The following is a 14586-nucleotide window of genomic DNA, read 5'->3' as shown; positions in this document are numbered from 1 at the left end:
GATGCACTCACATGGATGTTGTATTTGAGCCTGTTCATATTTCCACAGATGGGGTATTATTTGCCTGTTTTGATGCTCTCTTTAAGACCAGGGAGAGGGATCCAAATTGCTTTATTAGTATATTATGTTTATGTCATTCTAACATCAGAAGCAATGAGTTTCATTGTAAATGTGTATTCAGTCCTGTTTGCCTGTCCTGGTTTGGGTTGCTACCTCTGGGGCCTCATTAAAAATCGTACCCAGTTTTTTGGAGGAACAGGGGTGGATGGTTTCCAGCCTCTCACCTCCTTCTTCCCCTTCAGACCTGCTACAACAGTTTTTGAAAATATTGAGTTCCCTTTTGATGTTAAGGACAGCATAATGTTATTGTTAGTGTTGCTCTGTCTGCTCTGTACTGTGTACACCATGTTTAGGGTCAGAAAAGTGCCTTTTAGGGAGGTTGGTTGGACACCTGCCCTGGGAGCAGATAATGCTGAGTGGCACGGGAAGTGGGAGGACATCAGCCAGTATTTGGAAAAGTTTTCTCCTCCAATGATCTGGAAATTCACCCCTGAACAACTGCAGGATCCTGTTAGCATGATAAGACTGGTGAAGGAAAAATGCTCTGGCAGCTCCAGAGATGGCCAGCTCACAGCAACCTGCTGGGCCCTGGCCACTGCCTACCGGGCACTGCTTGACATGGTACAGCACCATCAGGGGGAGGAGAGAAGGAGCAAATCCGCAGACACCACGTCCACCCAAACCACAGCTGAGTCAGAGGGAGAAAGAAATAAACCAACCGGCACCGTGTCCACACAAACCATCGAGGAGCCAGAAGAACAAGCAAAACCAATAGCAGTCGCCCCTGTCCAGAAAAGGAAATCAAAGACTAAATCAGTTCACATAGCAAATGATGACGAAGAGGCGGGACCCTCACATCCACCGGAGGAGACAGAGCCAGAAATAATCACTCGGTCCCTATCCCTGGGTGAGCTACGTGAGCTCCGGAGAGAGTTCACACGACAGGCGAACGAGTCCATTCTGACCTGGCTGCTCCGAATCTGGGATGCCGCAGCTAACGATACGATCCTAGATGGGAGTGAAGCCAGACAGCTGGGATCCCTGTCTCGAGATGTAGTCATTGATCAGGGGATTGGAAGGAGGCAGGAAACTCTCAGCCTCTGGCGGCGACTGTTGTCCAGTGTGAGGGAGAGATACCTTTGCAAGGAGGACCTCCACGTACAGCAAGGACAGTGGAACACGATGGAACAAGGTATCCGGTGCTTAAGGGAGTTAGCTGTACTGGAGATAATCTTTTCAGAGGATGAAAGATTCCCTAAGAGTCCAGATGCCGTACAGTGCACCTCCCAAATGTGGTTAAAGTTTGCACGACTCGGGCCAGAAATGTATTCCCGCTACTTAGCAACGCTGCAATGGAGGGAGGGAGAGGACAAGGTGGGAGCATTGGTTAGCAAACTCAGGATTTATGAAGACACTGTCACCGCCCCATTACGAGCCCACGTCTCATCTGTGGAAACCAAACTGGCTGAACACGTCCGAAGCCTGGAAGAGAAAATTGAAGAGGGACACCAGAAGCTAAGAGAAGAAATTAAGGAAGGGATTTCCCATATCTCGCCAGGACAAACAAGAGTCTCTGCTATCAGGAGCCAGCGTCCCCCAGCTAAGGAGAGAAGGTACACTCCACGTGGTGATCTATGGTTTTACCTCCGTGAGCACGGAGAAGATATGAGGAAGTGGGATGGGAAACCCACCTCTTCCTTAGCAGCCCGGGTACGTGAACTGAAGAGAGGAACAAATACCATAAAGAACTCTTCAAGGGTAAATGTTGCTCCAGTCTCTCGTGGGCAAGACTCCAGACGGAACAGGAATGATCCTCTTGAAGGGACCTCCAGGTCATACCCACAAGAAGAGCACAATGAGTACCATGACCAGGACTAGGGGTGCCCTGCCTCTAGCCAGGTAGAGGAGAGGGACAATCGAGTCTATTGGACTGTGTGGATTCGGTGGCCTGGCACATCAGAGCCACAAAGATATAAGGCTTTAGTGGACACTGGCGCACAATGTACATTAATGCCATCAAGATACGTAGGGGCAGAATCCATCTCCATTTCTGGGGTGACAGGGGGATCCCAACAGCTGACTGTACTGGAAGCTGAAGTGAGCCTGACTGGGAAGGAATGGCACAGACACCCCATCGTGACTGGTCCAGAGGCCCCGTGTATCCTTGGCATAGATTACCTGAGGAGTGGGTATTTCAAAGACCCAAAAGGACTTCGTTGGGCTTTTGGCATAGCTGCTGTGGAGACGGAGGAAATTAGACAGTTGAACACCTTGCCTGGTCTCTCAGAGGACCCCTCTGCTGTGGGACTGCTGAAGGTTGAAGAACAATTGGTACCGATAGCCACAGCAACAGTGCACCGTCGGCAATACCGCACCGACCGAGACTCTGTGACCCCTGTACATAAGATGATCCGTGAACTGGAGACCCAGGGGGTGGTCAGCAAGACTCGCTCACCCTTTAATAGCCCTATATGGCCAGTGCGTAAGTCCAGCGGAGAGTGGAGGCTGACGGTGGATTACCGTGGACTCAATGAAGTCACACCACCCCTGAGTGCTGCTGTGCCGGACATGCTGGAGCTCCAGTATGAGCTGGAGTCCAAGGAAGCCAAGTGGTATGCCACCATTGACATAGCCAATGCTTTTTTCTCCATTCCTTTGGCAGCGGAGTGCAGGCCACAATTTGCTTTCACTTGGAGAGGTGTGCAGTACACCTGGAATCGACTGCCTCAGGGGTGGAAACACAGTCCCAGCATTTGCCATGGACTGATCCAGACTGCACTGGAAAAGGGTGAGGCTCCAGAGCACCTACAGTACATTGATGACATCATTGTATGGGGGAACACAGCGGGCGAAGTCTTCGAGAAAGGAGAGAAGATAATCCAGATTCTCCTAAGAGCCGGTTTTGCCATTAAACGGAGTAAGGTCAAGGGACCTGCTCAGGAAATTCAGTTCCTAGGAGTGAAGTGGCAAGATGGACGCCGCCTAATTCCAATGGAGGTGATTAACAAAATAGCAGCCATGTCCCCACCAACCAGCAAGAAGGAAACACAGGCTTTCCTAGGCGCTGTGGGCTTTTGGAGGATGCATATCCCCGAGTATAGTCAGATTGTAAGCCCTCTCTACCTTGTGACACGGAAGAAAAATGATTTCCAGTGGGGCCCCGAACAACAACAAGCCTTTGAACAAATTAAACAGGAGATTGCCCATGCGGTAGCCCTTGGGCCAGTAAGGACAGGACAGGACGTGAAGAACGTGCTCTACACCGCAACCGGGGAGAATGGCCCTTCTTGGAGCCTCTGGCAGAAAGTGCCTGGGGAGACCCGAGGACGACCGCTGGGATTCTGGAGTCGGGGATACAAAGGATCTGAAGCCAGCTATACACCAACTGAGAAAGAGATCCTGGCTGCCTATGAAGGAGTTCGAGCTGCCTCAGAAGTAATCGGCACCGAAGCGCAGCTCCTCCTGGCACCCCGACTACCAGTGCTGGGCTGGATGTTCAAGGGAAGAGTTCCTTCCACACATCATGCCACCGATGCCACATGGAGTAAGTGGATGGCTCTGATCACGCAGCGAACCCGGATAGGGAATCCTAATCGCCCTGGGATTCTGGAAATTATCACCAATTGGCCCGAAGGTGAGAGTTTCGGACTATCCTCTGAAGAAGAGGAGGAGAAGGTGACACGGGCTGAGGAGGCCCCACCATATGACAAGCTACCCGCAGATGAAAGGCGATATGTGCTCTTCACGGATGGCTCCTGCCGCATTGTAGGGACAAACCGAAAATGGAAGGCAGCTGTATGGAGTCCCACACGGCGAGTTGCAGAAGCGACTGAAGGACAAGGTGGGTCAAGTCAGTTTGCAGAGCTTAAAGCCGTTCAGTTGGCTTTGGATATAGCTGAACGAGAGAAGTGGCCAAGACTCTAACTCTACACTGACTCATGGATGGTGGCCAATGCTCTGTGGGGATGGCTGGAGCGATGGAAAAAGGCCAACTGGTAGCGCCAAGGGAAACCCATCTGGGCGGCGGAGATGTGGCAGGACATCGCTGGCCGGGTAGAGAAGCTGAGTGTGAAGGTCCGTCACATAGACGCTCATGTAGGCAAGAAACGGGCTAATGAGGAGCATCATAACAACGAGCAGGCAGACCGAGCTGCCAGGATTAAAGTCTCTCAGGTAGATCTGGATTGGCAGCACAAAGGAGAATTATTTCTGGCTCGATGGGCTCATGACGCCTCCGGTCACCAGGGGAGAGATGCAACATACAGATGGGCTCGTGACCGAGGGGTGGACTTAACCAAGGACATTGTCTCACAGGTCATCCATGACTGTGAGACATGTGCTGCCATCAAGCAGGCCAAGCGGGTGAAGCCTCTATGGTATGGTGGACGGTGGTCAAAGTACAGGTATGGGGAAGCCTGGCAAGTTGACTACATCACGCTTCCCAAAACCCGCCAAGGCAAGCACTACGTACTCCATCTGCTATAGGTTGTAAGAGGCCAAATGGTCCTACAATATTAGGCCCTTTTCGGGCTTGCATATAACTTAGAATCTTATGTTCAACTAGGGTAAGAAATGCTACGGCGATGAGGATGGAGAGAGCATAGGATATTGATATAATAAAGTAAGTGAGGGTTAAGTGAATTGTCATGTGGTTTGTGTTGGAGCTAGGGAGAGGATTTGAACCTCTGGGTAAAGGGCTTAAGCCTTCTGCATTTGCCAAGCTCTGCCACGCTAGCGGTCCTTTTCTAGGAGGGGGTTATGGTGGAGCTCTTAGTAATTTAGTTGGGTTCATTACTGGGTGCGAAGGCGTGCTTGTGGCATAAGCCTTACTTCTTCGATCCTTTCGTACTAGAAGGAGTTGGAACATAGATAGAAACCGACCTGGATTACTCCGGTCTGAACTCAGATCACGTAGGACTGTTAATCGTTGAACAAACGAACCCTTGGTAGTGGTTGCACCACTAGGATGTCCTGATCCAACATCGAGGTCGTAAACCTCCTTGTCGATGTGGGCTCTTGAAGGAGATTACGCTGTTATCCCTGGGGTAGCTAGGTTCATTAATCAATTATATTGGGTCTGGTTACTATTAGCACGTTGATGGGTAGTTCTTGGTTAAGATGGATTGTCTGATATTTGGAGGTTAAGTTTGTCTCGAAGGTCGCCCCAACCAAAAAATGCACACCAGCAAAATCCCAGGGGAGTAGGCCCTGTGGGTGAGTATTGTTTATGGGAGTGGTAGCAGATTTTAAAGTTCCACAGGGTCTTCTTGTCTTATGGGGTTATTCCTGCTTTTGCACGGGAAGATCAATTTCACTGATTATCTGTAGGAGACAGCTAAGACCTCGTTAAGCCATTCATACAAGTCCCGATTTATGGGACAATTGATTGCGCTACCTTTGCACGGTTAGGATACCGCGGCCGTTGAACGAATTGTCACTGGGCAGGCTTCACCTTTAATACTTGGTTTGCTAAAGGCTATGTTTTTGGTAAACAGTCGGGCCTTGGATTTGCCTAGTTCCTTTTACAGATTTTAATCGTCTTTGGGGGCACTCCATAGGTGGGTTAACAGAGTTTTGGGTATAAGGTCTTGTTAAGGTTAAAAAATATCCTGTGGATTGTTAATAATGTTGTAATGTAAGCTTGTGCCATAGAGGGGATCCCTAGTTACTTATTTTAGCATAAATTCTCTTATTTAATATAAGTTGACCTATTGGGGAAGAGGGAGTCATGAGGAAGTTTAGATTTTTTTAGGTGAGGAGCTTTGACGCATTCTTTAATGGTGGCTGCTTGAAGGTCCACAATTAAGCTGTAATTAAATTTATCCGCTAGGGGAGAGTGTATTCTTTTTTAAAGGAGCTGTACCTCCTTTAAATAGCCCTTAATTCGCTTCATGTGGGTTGAGTGTAGTCCTGGGAGGTGAATTAAGAGGGAACTAAGATTCATTTCATAGGCAACCAGCTATCACCCAGCTCGATTGGCTTTTCACCACTACTAACGAGTCTTCCCACTCTTTTGCAACAGAGACGGGTTTGCTCAGTAGATAGCTGCTCGTAAGTAGCTCGCTTGGGTTTCGGGGAAGCAAGCTTAAATTGGCGTTTTGCTTGGGTAGTTCTGGCTAAATCATGATGCAAAAGGTACAAGGGTTGGTCTTTGCTATTTATTGCTTGGTTTGTCATTACTATTTCATTCTTCCCTTACGGTACATGATCTCTATTGCATCTTGAGTTTACCTTTCTATGGCCTATACTAGGTTGAGTGAGAGAATGTTTTGATTTAATGGGTAGTATTAACTTAGTTTCTATGTAATCTGGTAGAAGAGCTAGAGTTAGGCTTCAAGGCGATCTGATATGGAACAGATATCTTTCAGGTGTAAGTTGAATGCTTTAGTTATAGCTACGTCTTGGTAGACTAAGTGCACCTTCCGGTACACTTACCTTGTTACGACTTGCCTCATCTCTAGCTTAGGGGTTTATTATAAATAAAATTAATTGTGAGGAGGGTGACGGGCTTGTGAGGAGGGTGACGGGCGGTATGTACGTGCTTCAGAGCCAGCTTAAAGGAGGCATTATTATCCTGCTTTACTGCTAAATCCGCCTTTTAGGAGTGATTTCACACTCCTTGTCCTGAGGTATTCTATGCTAGAAAATGTAGCCCATTTCTACCATCTCATGAGCTATACCTTGACCTGTCTTATTAGTGGGATGTTGCTGTTGTGCCCACTGTTAAACCCTCAGTTTAGGGGTGGGCTGACGACGGCGGTATATAGGCTGATTTGGCAAGGGATGGTTGGGTGTATCGTGGGTTATCGGTTATAGAACAGGCTCCTCTAGGTGGGTTTGGAGCACCGCCAAGTCCTTAGAGTTTTAAGCGTTTGTGCTCGTAGTTCTCAGGCGGATGCTTAAGTGGTGAAAGCATCGGGATTTAGGGCCAGGCATAGTGGGGTATCTAATCCCAGTTTGTGTCCTGGCTTTCGTGGAGTTTTGTTGATCATGAAGCTAAGATCATTTCTATGGGAGTATTGGATGCATCTTGTGCTTATAACAGCTTGGTTACATTTCAGTCTTAGTTGAAGTGATAATGAAAGACCACTCTTTACGCCGTATAAAGTTAATTTGGGTTTCTTGTGTGACCGCGGTGGCTGGCACAAGATTTACCAAACCTGGTAAGTTGCTTTAACTAAGTCAAGTTTACACTTATTGCTTAATATTAATCACTGCTGAAAACCCGTGGGGGTGTGGCTAGGCAAGGCGTTTTGGGCTACAATTGGAGTGGTGTGCCTGATGCCTGCTCCTGCTTTCTTTTTAAGGTGCTGAGGGCATTTTCACTGGGATGCGGATACTTGCATGTATGTATTTGGCAAGAACTAACTGTAAGGTTAGGACTAAGTCTTTTTTGTCCTTGGGTATGTGTAATAGCCGTCTTAACGTCTTCAGTGTTATGCTTTATTGTAAGCTACAAGGACTAAGGCTGTTATAGGCATAGTGATTATTATTGGGGTTTGTTTTAGTTGTAGTAATAGTTGCTATTGATTTAGGATTTGTTTAGTGGTTGGAGAAGTAGTTCTAGTGGATAACAAAAATGTTTTGTTGAGAAGTTAGAAGAGTAGAAAGGGGCAGGATTGTAGTGTTGTGGGCGGGTTTGTTAAGGTTTTATGTTCTTGTAGTTGAAATTACAACGATGGTTTTTCAGGTCAAAGGTCTTGGATAGAGACCAAGCAGGAATTGTTATGACGTACTTTATACTATTTTTAAGTGTTAGTTTTATTTTGGGAGGACTAGCAGTTGCTTCCAATCCTTCTCCATACTATGCAGTAGTGGGGTTAGTGTTGGCGTCTATTGTAGGGTGTGGATGGTTAATGAGTTTGGGGGTGTCTTTTGTATCACTAGTGTTATTTCTGGTATATTTAGGTGGGATGTTAGTGGTTTTTGTGTATTCGGTTTCATTGGCAGTAGATCCATTTCCTGAGACCTGAGGGGACTGGCAGGTTGTTGGGTATGGTGCTGGGTTAGTTTTAGTGTTGGGGGGTGGGGTGTTTATTATAGGGCTATCTGAGTTAGAGTGGTTAGGGATAAACACGGTGGATAGTGGGGGTGTTTTATCTATTTGGTTGGATTTTGAGGGAGCGGCTATGTTTTATTCTTGGGGGGTGGGACAATTTTTAATTGCGGGCTGGGGTCTGTTGCTGACGTTGTTTGTTGTGCTAGAACTTGTCCGAGGGTTGTCTCGTGGGGCAATTCGGGCAGTTTAAGGAGGTGTGGTTCAGAGAATAGTTTAATGAAAATGCCAGCTTTGGGAGTTGGTGATAAAGGTTTGATTCCTTTTTTTCTGAAGGGTTGGAAAAAAGTTTGGGACCAACTGTTCAAGGTGTATGTGGGTGGAATATTAGTTAGAGTAGTGGGGGCGATTAATTGGGGAGGTAAGAGGGTGAAAGGAAATGATGGGGTAGATTAAAGTGTAAACAAACAAATGAACAAATGAATGATGAAAGGAAATGATGGGGTAGATTAAAGTGTAAACAAACAAATGAAGAAATGAATGATGAAAGGAAATGATGGGGTAGATTAAAGTGTAAACAAAGAAATGAACAAATGAATGATGAAAGGAAATGAATGGGTAGATTAAAGTGTGAACAAACAAATGAACAAATGAATGATGAAAGGAAATGATGGGGTAGATTAAAGTGTGAACAAACAAATGAACAAATGAATGATGAAAGGAAATGATGGGGTAGATTAAAGTGTGAACAAACAAATGAACAAATGAATGATGAAAGGAAATGATGGGGTAGATTAAAGTGTGAACAAACAAATGAACAAATGAATGATGAAAGGAAATGATGGGGTAGATTAAAGTGTGAACAAACAAATGAACAAATGAATGATGAAAGGAAATGATTGGGTAGATTAAAGTGTGAACAAACAAATGAACAAATGAATGATGAAAGGAAATGATGGGGTAGATTAAAGTGTGAACAAACAAATGAACAAATGAATGATGAAAGGAAATGATGGGGTAGATTAAAGTGTGAACAAACAAATGAACAAATGAATGATGAAAGGAAATGATGGGGTAGATTAAAGTGTAAACAAACAAATGAACAAATGAATGATGAAAGGAAATGATGGGGTAGATTAAAGTGTGAACAAACAAATGAAGAAATGAATGATGAAAGGAAATGATGGGGTAGATTAAAGTGTAAACAAACAAATGAACAAATGAATGATGAAAGGAAATGATGGGGTAGATTAAAGTGTGTTAAAAAAATTTAACAAATTGATGATGCAAATGTCTTAATTGGAAAATTAAGGGAATGGAAAGTTTATAAAATTTGAAATTTTTGTTAAAAAAATTAAAAACAAAAGTAAATGATGAATAGAGGGAAAGTCCCTAGATCATTGCAAAAAATGACAAAATTTTTGTAATTTTTTGTGAAAATGACGACAAAAAATATATCTGGCGTGCATTAATTAAATTGCAACTTGATGAGAGACGTAATGGAAAAACCAAGCCAACAGCACGTGACAGGGTGCTGTGGGGGGGCTGAATGGTCAGGGCTTGGGGTTTAGAGCCCAGGATGTCTCCTGGGAAATTAATTCCTCCTCCGTGACATCACATCCTTCTCTTTGTCATCGCAGCTCCACTGTGACATCAAATCCTTCTTGGGACATCACATGCTTCCTGTGATATGACATCCTCCCCTGTGACATCACTTGTACCCTAGGACATCACATCGTCCTCTGTGGCATCACAGATCTCCTATGACATCACATCCTCTTCTGTGACATCACATCCTCCTCTGTGACATCACATCCACCTCTGTGACATCACATCCTCCTCTGTGACATCACATGCTTCCTGTGAAATCACATCTGCCTCTGTGACATCGCATGTCTTCTATGACATCATATCCTCCACTGTGAGATTACACGTCCCCAGTCACATCCTATCCTCCTCTGTGACATCACATCCCCCCCTGCGACATCGCGTCTCGCCTATGACATCAGATCCTCCTTCGTGACATCACAGCTCACCTATGAAATCACAGTTCCCCTGTGACATCATAGCCTCCTCTCTGACATTTAATCTTCCTTCTGGGACATCACATTCTCCTCGGGGACATTGCATGTTTCCTGTGACAGCACATCCTCCTCTGTGACATCACAGTTCCATGTGACATCACATCCTCCCCAGTGACATCGGATGTCTCCTAGGAAATCAAGTCCTCCTCTGTGACATCACATCCTCCTCTGTGACATCACATCCTCCTCTGTGGCATCTCAACTCTTTTATGACATCACAGCTCTCCTGTGACATCAGATCCTTCCTGTGACATCACATGCTTCCTATGACATCAAATCCTCCTCTGCGACATCACATCCCCCTCTTTTGACATCGCATCCTCCTCTGTGACATCACATCCTCCTCTGTGACATCACATCCTCGTCTGTGACATCACAGTTCTCCTATGACATCACATCCTCCTCTGTGACATCGGAAGTCTACTACGAAATCAATTCCTCCTCTGTGACATCACATCCTTCTCTGTTTCATCGCAGCTCCACGGTGAATTCAAATCCTTCTTGTGACATCACATGCTTCTTGTGACATCGTATCCTACTCTGTGACATCACAGCTCTCCTGTGACATCACATCCTCCTCTGTGACATCACATCCTCCTCTGTGACATCACATGCTTCCTGTGAAATCATATCCGCCTCTGTGACATCGCATGTCTTCTATGACATCACATCCTCCACTGTGAGATTACACGTCCCCAGTCACATCCTATCCTCCTCTGTGACATCACATCCCCCCCTGCGACATCGTGTCTCTCCTATGACATCACATCCTCCTTCGTGACATCACAGTTTACCTATGAAATCACAGCTCCCCTGTGACATCATAGCCTCCTCTCTGACATTTAATCTTCCTTCTGGGACATCACATTCTCCTCTGGGACATTGCATATTTCCTGTGACAGCACATGCTCCTCTGTAACATCACAGCTCCATGTGACATCACATCCTCCTCTGTGACATCCGATGTCTCCTAGGAAATCAAGTCCTCCTCTGTGATATGACATCCTCCTCTGTGACACCACATCCTCCTCTGTGACATCTCAACTCTTTTATGACATCACAGCTCTCCTGTGACATCAGATCCTTCCTGTGACATCATATGCTTCCTGTGACATCAAATCCTCCTCTGCGACATCACATCCTCCTCTTTTGACATCATATCCTCCTCTGTGACATCACATCCTCCTCCGTGACATCATATCCCCTCTGTGACATCGCATGTCTGTTATGACATCACATCCTCCTCTGGGACATCTCAGATCTCCTGTGACATCACATTCTCCCCTGTGATATCACAGCCCCTCTGTGACATCACATCCAGCTCTGTGACATCACATCCACCTCTGTGACATCACAGCTCTCCTATGACATCACATCCTCGGCGGTGACATCACATTCCTCCCTGCGACATCGCGTCTCTCCTATGACATCACGACCTCCTTCGTGACATCACAATTTACCTATGAAATCACAGCTCTCCTGTGACATTATAGCCTCCTCTTTGACATTTAATCTTCCTCTGGGACATCACATCCTCCTCTGTGACATCACATTCCCCTCTATGACATCGCATTTCTCCTATGACATCACATCCTCCTCTGTGACATCACATTACACTCTGCTACATCACATGCTCCTCTGTGACATCACAGCTCCATGTGACATCACATCCTCCTCTGTGACATCGGATGTCTCCTAGGAAATCAATTCATCCTCTGTGACATCATATCCTTCTCTGTGTCATCAGAGCTCCATTGTGACATCAAATCCTTCTTGTGACATCACATGCTTCCTGTTGCATCGCATCCTCCCCTGTGACATCACGTCCTCATCGGTGACATCGCATCCCCCTCTGTGACTTCACAGTTCCCTTTGACATCACATCCTACTCTATGACATCATATCCCCTCTGCGACATCGCTTTTCTCCTACGACATCACATCCACCTCTGTGACATCACATTAGACTCTGCTACATCACATGCTCCTCTGTGACATCACAGTTCCCTTTGACATCACATCCTCCTCTGTGACATCGGATGTCTCCTAGGAAATCAATTCCTCCTCTGTGACGTCACATCCTTCTCTGTGTCATCGCAGCTCCACTGTGACATCAAATCCTTCTTGTGACATCACATCCTCCTCCGTGACATCACAGCTCCCCTATGACATCACATCATCCTCTGTGATATCATAGCCTCATCGGTGACATCACATGCTTACTGCGACATCAAATCCTCCTCTGTGATATCACATCCTCCTCTGTGACATCACAGGTCTCCTATGACATCACACTTTCCTCTGTGAGCTTGCATCCTCCTCTGTGACATCACATCCCGCCCTGTGACATCACAGCTCTTCTGTGACATCACAGATCTCCTGTGACATCACATCCTCCTCTGTGACATCACATCCTCCTCTGTGACATCACAGCTCCCCGGGACATCACATCCCCCCCTGCGACATCGTGTCTCTCCTATGACATCACGTCCTCCTGCGTGATATCACAGTTTATCAATGAAATCACAGCTCCCCTGTGACATCACATCCTCCTCTCTGACATTTAATCTTCCTCTGGGACATCACATTCTCCTCAGGGACATTGCATGTTCCCTGTGACATCACATCCTCCTCTGTGACATCACATTACACTCTGCTACATCACACCCTCCTCTGTGACATCACATCCTTCTCTGTGTCATCGCAGCTCCACTGTGACATCAAATCCTTCCTGTGACATCACATGCTTCCTGTGACATCACATCCTCCCCTGCGACATCACTTGTACCCTAAGACATCACATCGTCCTCTGTGACATCACAGCTCTTCTGTGACATCACATCCCCCTCTGTGACATCACATCCTCCTCCGTGACATCACATCCTCATCGGTGAAATCACATGCTTACTGCGACATCACATCCTCCTCTGTGATATCGCATCCTCCTCTGTGACATCACAGGTCTCCGATGACATCACATTCTCCTCTGTGAGCTTGCATCCTCCTCTGTGACATCACATCCCACCCTGTGACATCACAGCAACCTGTGACATCACATCCTCCTCTGTGACATCGCAGGTCTCCTATGACATTACATCCTCCTCTGTGAGCTTGCATCCTCCTCTGTGACATCACATCCCACCCTGTGACATCACAGCAACCTGAGACATCATACCCTCATCTGTGGCATCACATCTTCCCTGTTACATCACAGCTCCCATGTGACATGACATCCGCCTCTGTGACATCGCATGTCCTCTATGACATCACATCCTACACTGTGAGATTACACGTCCCCAGTCACATACTATCCTCCTCTGTGACATCACATCCTCCTCTGTGACATCACATCCCGCCCGGTGACATCACATCCCCCTCTGTGACTTCACAGTTCCCTTTGACATCACATCCTACTCTATGACATCATATCCCCTCTGTGACATCGCATGTCTCTTATGACATCAAACCATCGTCTGTGACATCACAGTTCTTCTGTGACGTCACATTCTCCCCTGTGATATCACCATCCCTATGTGACATCACATCCACCACTGTGACATCACATCCTCCTCTGGGACATCACATCCCGCCCGGTGACATCACATGCTTACTGCGACATCACATCCTCCTCTGTGATATCGTATCCTCCTCTGTGACATCACAGGTCTCCTATGACCTCACATTCTCCTCTGTGCGCTTGAATCCTCCTCTGTGACATCACATCCCGCCCTGTAACATCACAGTAACCCGTGACATCACATCCTCCTCTGTGACATCACAGTTCCCGTTGACATCACATCCTACTCTGTGACATCATGTCCCCTCTGTGACTTCGCATGTCTCTTATGACATTAAATAATCCTCTGTGACATCATAGATCTCCTGTGACATCACATTCTCCCCTGTGACATCACAGCCCATCTCTGACATCACATCCACCTCTGTGACATCACATTCTCCTCTGTGACATAACAGCTCTCCTGTGACATCACATCCTCCTCGGTGACATCACATTCCCCCTGCGACATCGCGGCTCTCCTATGACATCACGTCCTCCTTCGTGACATCATTGTTTGCCTATGAAATCACAGCTCTCCTGTGACATCATAGCCTGCTCTGTGACATCACATTCCCCTCTGTGACATCGCATTTTTCCTATGACATCACATCCTCCTCTGTGACATCACATTACCCTCTGCTACATCACATGTTCCTCTGTGACATCAAAACTCTATATGACATTACATCCTCCTCTGTGACATCGGATGTCTCCTAGGAAATCCATTCCTCCTCTTTGACATCACATCCTTCTCTGTGTCATCGCAGCTCCACTGTGACATCAAATCCTTCTTGTGATATCACACACTTCCTGTGACATCACATCCTCCCCTGTGACATCACTTGTACCCTAGGACATCACATCGTCCTCTGTGACATCACAGCTCTC

The 14586-nt window shown here is 46.6% G+C and overlaps 1 long non-coding RNA gene across 1 annotated transcript in view; it reads left to right on the top strand.

Moving 5' to 3' along the window:
- Positions 1-5610: 5610 nt before the first annotated feature.
- The window catches only part of LOC127462828 (uncharacterized), a 47638-nt gene continuing 38662 nt past the window's right edge, over positions 5611-14586 (top strand). Inside the window, exon 1 of the long non-coding RNA XR_007900566.1 lies at positions 5611-5703. This is a non-coding gene — a long non-coding RNA (uncharacterized LOC127462828). The remainder of the gene's footprint in view (positions 5704-14586) is intronic.

This window comes from Manacus candei, unplaced genomic scaffold (assembly GCF_025592945.1).
Source record: "Manacus candei isolate 608988 ecotype Guabito, Panama unplaced genomic scaffold, ASM2559294v1 h1tg000141l, whole genome shotgun sequence".
In the NCBI taxonomy this organism is placed as follows: Eukaryota; Metazoa; Chordata; class Aves; order Passeriformes; family Pipridae; genus Manacus; species Manacus candei.
This window is presented reverse-complemented; position numbering and strand designations above follow the sequence as displayed.